Source organism: Leucoraja erinacea, chromosome 21 (genome assembly GCF_028641065.1).
Source record: "Leucoraja erinacea ecotype New England chromosome 21, Leri_hhj_1, whole genome shotgun sequence".
NCBI classification, from domain to species: Eukaryota; Metazoa; Chordata; class Chondrichthyes; order Rajiformes; family Rajidae; genus Leucoraja; species Leucoraja erinaceus.
In genome coordinates, this window is record NC_073397.1 from 7,319,400 (window position 1) to 7,329,860 (window position 10,461).

Genomic DNA, 10,461 nt, shown 5'->3' on the forward strand with positions numbered 1-10,461 from the left:
CGGTGCCGCCATCCACAGACCTGCCGTTGGAGCCTCCGACTCTCCGGTCGGGCCGCAGCAGCAGCAGCAGCAGCAGCGCTCCTCCACCGCTCCACCTGCTCCGGACTCGGCCAGCCCCGCGACGGCGACGGTGAGTCGTAGCACCAGAGTCCCCGGTCTCTTCCTGTTGGAGGCCGCTCCTCGTTGCGGCCCCAACGACAACGGAAACCCGACGAGAAAAGGTCGGGTCTCCCGTGCAGGGAGAGATTTAAAAAGTTCCCCCCCCCCCCCCCCCCCCCCCCTCCAACCCCACCCCCCCCCCCCCCCCCCCACACACACACACCCCCCCCCCAACAAAAATAACAAAAACTACAGAAAAACACAGACAGAAAATAATAAAACGCGGACAGACTGCAGAGGCCGCTGCTGACCAGAGTCGCGCCGCCCACCTTGCCTCCATCTCTGAGTGAAAACCCGTCAGCATCATTGAGTGACCTAACAGACATTGTCCAACCACAAGTCACATCCCACCTCTGACGATGATAGTTCCTGGATAAACCAGCTCTACAGCAGCACAGGTTGGTTTTGGAAATGCCACTCATTTAGGCTCCACCTATTATTACCCTCAATGGAAGCAGGTTTTGCATTGTGCAATTTTATTTAAAATCATTCAAGAACTTCAGTTGTTTTTTTTGGGGACTAGTGCAGCTGGGACATGTTGGCCGGTATGGACAAGTTGGGCCGAAGGGCCTGTTCCACACTGTATGACTATGACTCTAACCACCTCTGAGCCAGAATCCAGGCCGTAACCTGCTCTCAGTATGAGTTATCTTGTGTCCAAACGACACTAAACTCTGGATTAGATTCCTGTTTGTAACTCAATCCTGACATACTTTGCTTTTTTCTATAAAAAATATCAACTTGTGAGCTAGATTTGAGCATGAAACTCACCTCAATAAAGAGGATGCATTATTTTGATGCATTAGCATGCGCTATGGGTGCTGGCAGTGGATCCCTAGATTACCACAGACATGGAAGGGTTACAATTGCAGACATATAGTTTGCAATATCTCCAAGCTGTGTCTGCTGCTGATTGTGTGAAGGTAACAGCATGTCTGGCCTGATTCATTATGATGAGACTGCTGTGTTGTGGGAGTCAGATGTGAGAGACTAGCAATATGCCGAGAGAATTGCTGCTTCAGTGTGAACACCAATGACAGTCACTGGGAAGGGAGGGAAGTGCTCACACCACTCGTTCCCCAATCCTGTTCCGCAACCGTCTGTGACTCTTCGCACATTGGGCATTAATGTTTGCATCATTGTCTCCAGGGAGATCATTCCCTAGCTCCACAACACCACAACATTCAGAAAACAGAGAACGCAGCCTTCAACCATTAAATAGTCTTATTGAAATTTAAACTATCCAAACTATTTTGAGGGGGGATCTTATAGAAACTTACAAAATTCTTAAGGGGTTGGACAGGCTAGATGCAGGAAGATTGTTCCCAACGTTGGGGAAGTCCAGGACAAGGGGTCACAGCTTAAGGATAAGGGGGAAATCCTTTAAGACCGAGATGAGAAAAACATTTTTCACACAGAGAGTGGCGAATCTCTGGAACTCTCTGCCACAGAGGGTAGTTGAGGCCAGTTCATTGGCTATATTTAAGAGGGACTTAGATGTGGCCCTTGTGGCTAAAGGGATCAGGGGGTATGGAGAGAAGGCAGGTGCAGGATACTGAGTTGGATGATCAGCCATGATCATATTGAATGGTGGTGCAGGCTCAAAGGGCCGAATGGCCTACTCCTGCACCTATTTTCTATGTATCTATGTATTCATATTAAGCCGGAGGGAGGGATAGGAGTGGAAGGGGGCTGGGGACAGGGGGACGGGAAGGATAAAAGAGAAATGGGGTACTCGGAGGTGGGAAATTACAGAGAGACGGGTACTTTGGGAAATGTGGAGGGGGTGGGGAAGGTAAAAGAGAAAGAAGGGTCGGGGAATATTACTCGTTATTGCAGAATTCAATTTTCATCCCCTTACGTTGTGGACCATCCAAGCAGAATATGAACGTCTGACCCACAGAGTTCCTCCAGCACTTTGATCACTGCTCAAGATTCAAGCGCGTGCAGGGAAATAACTTCCAAAGGGTGTTTAATGAAGTGTTATATATTAGATCTGTCATCAAGAATCAAGTCCATTGAAAAAAGAGATTTTAGTGGCATGGACAGGCAATTGCCAGAGTTAAAGGGAAGAGAGTAGGAGATACTGCTGACACATTGAGTTCCTCCAACACTTGTGTTTCAACTCTAGTTTCCAGTCTCTTGTGTCTCTAGTAGATCAGAAAGCTGGGTTAAAGATCCAAAATCATGTCCTAACATGGCCGCTATAGAAGTCAGTGTCACAATTGAATAATCTGGAATTTAGCAGCTACTAACGTTAATGGATCGGTATAAAATCCCATCTTCTTAACGTATCTTCTTCTCTACTGACATCGCCACTCAATCTGGCCCATTCCTTCACAGCAGTTTCGATTAATCTGAACTGCCCTCTGAAATAGTATTGGTATTGGTTATTATTGTCACATGTACCAAGATACATGTCCTGGACCAACAACATTGAAGCTACAGCCAAATAAAGCACACCAACATCTTTGACTTGCCTCCAACTTCTACAGATGTGCCGTAGAGACGATTTCATTGCTTAGTTTGGAAGCATTTTTGTCCAAGACCACAAGAAATTACAGAGCGTTGTGGATGTAGTCTAGTCCATCACTCAAGCTAGCCTCTCCACCATTGAGTGCATCCACACTTCACACTGCCTCGGGAAAGCGATAAACATTATCAAGGACCCTATGTGTTAGTGAGGGCAGGTTTGTATAGTCTGTGTAGTTGGTGTAGTCTGAAGAAGGGTCCTGACCTGAAACATCACCCTTATTCTCAAGAGATGCTGTCTTCCGTGCTGAGTTACTCCAGCAGATTGTGTCTATCTTTGGTATAAACCAGCCTTGTGTAGCCTCCCTTGTCCTCATAACAGCCAGAGCAGCCCACTGGCGCCATCTACAGTACACATCGGAAGCTGTTGATTCCAGGTCACCCCCATTCCAGGACAGTCATGCTCAGCCTCAAGGGCCAGTCCCACTGTACGAGGTAATTCAAGAGCTCCCCCGAGTTTTAAAAAAATCAAACTCGTGGTAAGTACGTAGAATGTACGTCGCGGCTACGTCGGAGCTCGTGGATGTCCGTAGCGGCTCGTAACGCTAACGGCAGGTACTCGGGAAACGCGGTAACTCGTGAAGTTTTAACAGCACTGCTAAAAATGTCCACGAGAGCCCCGAGTACCTACAAACGGCTATTACCGTAATTCTCCGAGTTCAAATCAGGGGAAACTCAGGAGAACTCTTGAATTATTACCTCGTACAGTGGGACAGGCCCTTCAGTCATTGAGCCATACTCAGAGACTTGAGTCTTGGTCATCACGGACTCATCCACTGTAAGACTTGAGGGAGCAGAGCGCATAAACCTCACAAAATCTCCACCTGTATTTCCCCTCCAGCATCAGATCAACCACTTCATGATCCACATCAGGAAAGTTATGGAGGCAAATTGTCCTCAATCAAAGGGCCTCGGGGTGAACAGAAGGCTACTACTGGCAACCCACTGCTGCTGAGATGAGGTCAAAGTGGTTGGAACGTTGCCAGTGGAGGAGGTGTTCTGCCACAGGTAGAGATGATGTCCACAGGACACCATGGACAGCATGATGGGCAGCACAGTAGCATAGCGGGAGAGTTGCAGCCTTACGGCGCCAGAGACCCGGGTTCGATCCTGTCTACGGGTGCTATCTGTACGGAGTTTGTACGTTCTCCCTGTGACCGCGTGGGTTTTATCTGGGTGTCCTGGTTTCCTCCCACACTCCAAAAGCAGGGAGGTTTGTAGGTTAATTGCCTTGGTATAATTGTAAATTGTCCCTGGTGTGTAGGATAGTGCTAGTGTAATGATCGCTGGTCGACACAGACTCATTGGGTCGAAGGGCCTGTTTCCATGCTGTATCTCTAAAGTCCTGTCAACAAGACGAGATGATGTCCGTTGCAGGAGATGATGTCCACAGCAGGAAGTGTCCCATCAACAGGAGGAAGTGCCATGTCCATATTTATCTCTCAACCTACAAGAAGGTGCTTTGGTACATCCTTACATTGAATGATATTAGACTAATGTATGCTCTTACTAAGAAAGTTGGGTTTGGTCGATTTAGAAACAATGTGTGTGTGTGAAGGAGCTCAGTATCATTCTTATGTCATTCTGTAACCATCTGCAAACTCATCCTACACTTCTAAATATTATGCGTCATGGTCACCAAATCATTATTCCCTGGGAACAACAACTACCTTAAGCCAAACAGATATGCCTCGTATTTTCAGCTTAGCAGCTGTTTAGTGTGAATAGGTTTAAATATTTAACATTACAATATTCAGGCTCATAGAGCTGGTAAATAATTTACAAATGCTGAAATAATTGATGGCTTGTGATCGAAGGAGAATCTTTCACTTATGTCAGTGTCAGCCAGTGAGATCTCACTTTGTTAATGAAATGCGCTGATGAATATTCACTCAGGGATGTCACTTTGTTGCATAGCTCCGTCATTCAATAACTTCATCCGCATCCAAGCTCACTCCACCGCACGCCTGTGAAACAAACCTTTTTATTATTGAAACCAATATAGTCAAGTCGCCAAGTCAAGTTTATTCATCACACACGCAAACGAGATGTGCAGTGAAATGAAAAGAGGCAATGCTTGCGGAATGTGCAAAAAGACTACAAAACAGAATGGAATTACATATTTGTGGGAGAAAAAAAAAGAAACAGCAATTTTAAAAAGACACCACACAACAGTAAATTGGTACAGTAAGTTAGTCCCTGGTGAGATAGGAGTTTACAGTCCTAATGGCCTCTGGGAAGAAACTCCTTCTCATCCTCTCTGTTTTCACAGCATGGCAACGGAGGCGTTTGCCTGACCGTAGCAGCTGGAACAGTCTGTTGCTGGGGTGGAAGAGGTCCCCCATGATCTTGTTGGCTCTGGATTTGCGCATTCTGATGTATAGTTCCTGCAGGGGGGGTGAATGTAGTTCCCATCGTGTGTTCGGCACTACTCTCTGCAGAGCCTTCTTGTCCTGGGCAGAGCAGTTCCCAAACCAAATTGTGTAGCACCAAACCAAACCAAACCAACCAGTATGAAGAAAGGTGGATAGTACGGGCAAGATACGCCTTATCTCTCGTCTCTTGTTACTTTAACTTAACCTGGTAACTAGCACTGGCGTATGAGAGGGAAAAATAAATCAGCCATGATTAAATGGCAGAGTAGGCTTGATGGGCCGAATGGCCTAATTCTGCTCCTATCACTTGTGAACTTATGAAATCTCCCCCATTTGACTTATCTTTCTAACAACCCCCACCTCACCTGTATCCACCTATCACTTCCTAGCTCTTGTCCTTCCCATTCCCCTCCCCTCTTTCTACCAGCTGTCCGTCTCTTCATCTTTGTTTTTAAATTGTTAGTTAGTTATAGTGTTTTGTTTGGAGGTCTAAACTTTTTAATGTGGGGGGGGTTGGGGGAGGGAAGGGGAAAACTATCCTTCAGGGTCCCTACCTGGTCGGAGAGGCAGCTTTTCTCTGGGCTGCAGTTTCGACCCGTCCTCGCGGCCTACCAGCGGGCCTGGAGCGGCGTTTCCTGTCGGGGACCGCCCAGTACCACGGCTTCGGCGGCGGCACAGAGCTGGAGCATTATCGCGGAGCGGGCGATGCCTTGCCCGGGTCGCCGCGCTGGAACACGTATGGTGGGAACCGGCGATAAATAACAGCGCGGAGCTGCGGGACTGTGGAGCGGCCAGCTGCGGGCGGCGGCGTGATTTTACATCGGGAGCCTGGGATCTCTCGACGAGATCACCAGTTGTGGAGCTCCATCCGGCGCGGCCTTGTTGGCTTCGGAAGCCGCGGTCTCCAGTATGGAAGCGGCCATTCCAGGTGTCCCATGCCACTGTGAGGACTCTCCCGACGCCGGAGCACCATCACCCGGCGAGAACGGCCTGGAACATCGGGCCTCCGTAGAGACAACTGTGGAGGCCTCAATAGGCCCGACTATGGGTGGACATGGGATGGGGACTGGACCTCATAATGGGAACCATTGTGGGGGGATGTTTTTATGTTTAAATGTCTTTATTATTGTTATGTCTGTGTTCTTTCTTTATGTGCTGCACGGAGAGGACGCTGGCGCTGTTTGTTCGCTGCTTCTCCGTTTGCTATTGTCTGTTACTATTGTAAAGCGACTTTGAGTCTTAGAAAAGCGCTATAAAAATTAAATTTATTATTTATTATTATTATTACTTCATCAGCCTGAAGTAAAGCCCCTAAAAATTGTCTGCCTACTTCCCTCCACAGATGTTGCCTTGCCCTCTGAATTGCTCCAGCACTTTATTTTTTAGCCTGCCTTTTATGAGTGTTCCCCTCCTGAATTGCTCCAGGGTAAACTACGTAGAATGCTGCTTTTTTTAGCCTGCCGGTTTTATGAGTGTTCCCCGATTCCTCGAATTGGGTACTATGTTTGGAATAGGGTAAAACCACGTAAAAAGCAGGCATGCTGCTGTCCAGGTGCCTTCAGAAGCTTACATGGTCGCAGGAGGCAGTCCCCATTTCTATAGGCATTTTACTCTTGGTGGATTGGTACAACAGTGGTTCATAGATTAAGTACATACATAAATACAGACATATAGCCCTCCTTCAGAGGACGTCAAGAAAGGCTTGAGAGTAAAGATGAGTTTTAAGTCTCAATTTAACACAGTAGATGGAGGGGGCAGTTCTGATGGGAAGGGGGATGCTGTTCCACAGTCTAGGAGCTGCAACCGCAAAGGCGCGGTCTCCCCTGAGCTTATGCCTAGACTGCGGGATGTTCTGTAACCCCAAGCTGTACCATAGGAATGCCTTTGTCCACCTTTGATGATATCAGGCATTTTCCCAATCCTCAGGCTAGCTGCTTTGCATCACAACGTTGAGTCTATGTCTTTGATCCAGTGTGATAGTCATAGAGTGATACAGCGTGGAAACAGACCCTTCGGCTTAACTTGCCCACACTGGCTGATTTGTGCTAGCTACACTAGTCCCACTATGCCTGCGCTTGTTCCATATCCCTCCAAACTTGTCCTATCCATGTACCTGTAAATGTTTCTTAAACGTTGGGATCGTCCCTGCCTGAACCAACTCCTCTGGCAGCTTGTTCCATACACCCATCACTCTTGGTGTGAATAAGTTATCCCTCAGATTCCTATCAAATTTTTTCCCCTTCTCCTTGAACCTATGTCCTCTGGTCCTCAATTCCCCTACTCTAGGCAAGAGACTGTGCATCTACCCGATCTATTCTCTAATGATTTTATATACCACTATAAGATCACCCCTCATCCTCCTGCGCTCCAAGGAATAGAGACCCAGCCTACTCAACCTCTCCCTATAGCTCAGACCCTCTAGTCCTGGCAACATCCTCGTAAATCTTCTCCGAGCCCTTTCAAGCTTGACAACATCTTTCCAATGATCTAGTACCATCTTTCACCTTAAAATATTTGTTGTAAAGTGAGTGCTTTTTTTAAAGTTGGTCATTGTGGTTTGCTGTTCTGCCTTTCAGTTTAGTTTCCCAATTCTTGTCTTTTGCTTTTGTATTTTGGTGACCAGTTCAATTTAGAATCCACGGGTCAGAAACAAGCCTCTTTGTTTGTTCTCCATCTTTGTTAATAGTATCATCCTGCGTCATTTGATCTTTCCTAACTACCACCTTAAATCTTTATGTTGTTCCCAAGCCCGTTCCTTTGCCCTATTCTTGACTAAATTTATGTTGCATCTCCAATCTCCTTGTAGGGGGCTATGTTGCTGTTCTGAGCAAATGGGCCTGATTTTGCAGGGAAATGGCTGCTCCTCACGTAGGTGCCACTTTGAGATCCATGTGTGAATGCTCGTGGATTGAGGCGCAGTGGCCTGGTTGGTAGGGTTGCTCCTCACAGCGCCAGAGACCCAGGCTCGATCCTGACCTCAGCTACTGTCTCTGTAGCGTTTGCACGTTGTTCTTGTGACCGTGTGGGTTTCCTCTGGGTGCTCCACTTTCCTCCCAAAGACTTGCAGGGCTGTGGGCTAATTGGCTTCTGTAAAACTTCCCCTAAATGCCTAGGGAGCGGATGAGAAAGTGGGATAACACAGAACTACTGTGAAAAGGTCGGCATGGACTCAGTGGGCCGAAGGGTCTGTTTCCACACTGTATCTATGTTTCTATGTTTCTATCTCTAAACTGTAACTGAACCTAGATTACTTGGGGGCTGCCTCTTCTGATTACATTCCAAATACTACACTCCTTATGGAGTTCCACCGATGGATTCAAACCTTCACGCCATCTGTGTCAGATGTAACGAGGCACATTTACAGTATTTAATTTACATTTACTCATTGAACAGTGAGGCACAGCCACAAGGGAAATAGCTATCAAGTAATTTGCATTGTATATGTGATTATTAAGTTTAGTGAAAATATTTCATTATTTAAGAATGTTAGGTGCTTTTGTCATCGATTATCTCAAGTTTAATTGATTTTAGCTTTAGTTATTAGAATTGTAATACTTTATTAGTGCTTCTGAATGTTGGACCTTGATGTTCCATCTGTGTTTAAGAAGGAACTGCAGATGCTGAAAAAACAAAGGTACACAAAAATGCTGGAGAAACTCAGCGGGTGCAGCAGCATCTATGGAGCGAAGGAGGTAGGCAACGTTTCTTAGGGGCTGTTCTTAGGCAACGAAGGAGATAGGCAACGTTCCTTCGGGTTTCGGCCCGAAACGTTACCTATCTCCTTCGCTCCATAGATGCTGCTGCACCCGCTGAGTTTCTCCAGCATTTTTGTGTACCTCCTGTTCCATATGTGTGCCTGAAGACAGTACCTGCACAGTCCCTGTCTCCTCCAGTTAAGGCCATTTGGTGTGCTCTTGAACCCTTGTCAAGAGTATCTGTACAGGTTCAGTTTAGTTTAGAGATACAGCATGGAAACAGGCCCTTCGGCTCACTGAGTCCACACTAACCAGCGATCCCCACACATTAACACTATCCTACACACATTAGGGACAATTTACATTTACACCAAGCCAATTAACCTACAAACCTCTACGTCTTTGGAGTGTGGGAGGAAACCGAAGATCTCAGAGAAAACCCACAAGGTCACGGGGAGAACGTATAAATTCCGTACAGACAGCACCCGTAGTCGGGGTCAAATCCGGGTCTCTGGTGCTGTAAGTGCTGTAAGGCAGCAACTCTGCCACTGGGCCACCGTGCCACCTTGGGATATGTGTGGGTTTGGGGTCTTTAAATGCTTTATAGGTGGTTCTCCCTATGTGTGGGGCGACCTATGTGGAGATGTTTGTTGAGGTATCTGTGGAGTATTCGGGGAGTTTCAGGGGGCATGTTGATGAATTTCGAGGGGAGTGTTTGAGGGAGGTGTGGGGAATTGTTGGATTAAGTACGTGCGGTGTGTTTGGGCAGTATAAGGGGAGTGTGTGAGGGCAGTGTATGAGGGCAGTGTATGCGGGAATGTTGGAAGAATGTTGGAAGAGCTTTGGGGAGAGTTTGAGGGGGAAGGGAGTCTGGGAGGGAGTGTCAGAAGAATGTTTGGGGAGTGTATGAGGGGAGTGTCGGGGATGTACTTGGGGAGTGTTAGGGGGGTGCAGGGAGGAGTGTAGGGGGAGTGTTAGGGATGCGTTAGGGGAGTGTAGGGGGGGAGTGTAGGGCGGAGTTTTGGGGGTATGTGGGGGGGGTGTAGTGGGGAGGTGTAGGGGGGTAGTGTATGTTACAAGACTTACCTTGCAGTTCTGCCACTGGCCGTGTGCGCGACTTTGGTGCCTTTGAGGGGGGGGGGGCGTGGTTAAAATGCGGTTTTCTCCTACCTGCCGGAGTTTTATTTTCTCGGGCTGCAGCTAATGTGGGAGAATTGTTCCGACTGCCGTTCTGTTAATTTTTTTTTTTAACGCGGGACAATTTCAGCGCTGCAGTAAAATAAAAATCCGCTTCTAATGCCGTAAACGCCGATAACGGGACGGATTTCGCGTACGGGACAGCTAAAGGTAAGCTGTTTATTTTTTATATATAAACGTGCTTCTTAGGATTACCTTAAGCCAAATTTTACATTGCGATAAGGTGATTTAGGCCCCATACGAACCGGCAGTGTTTTTCCTGGGGTTTAAATTCACCGCAACCGCAATGTTCCAATCGATCGCGTTCCACAAAATCCCACTCGCAAGATGATTTAAATGGCTATTAATTTACGGGAATTAAACACTAAATTCCTTCCATTTGGCCTATAAATTCATGACAATGAGATTTAAAATTCATGATATATTGTGAATTCTTGTGTGAATGTTATTTGGACACTTAGGCTATTTATAAATGTTAACCTTTTCTTAAGAAATGGATAGAT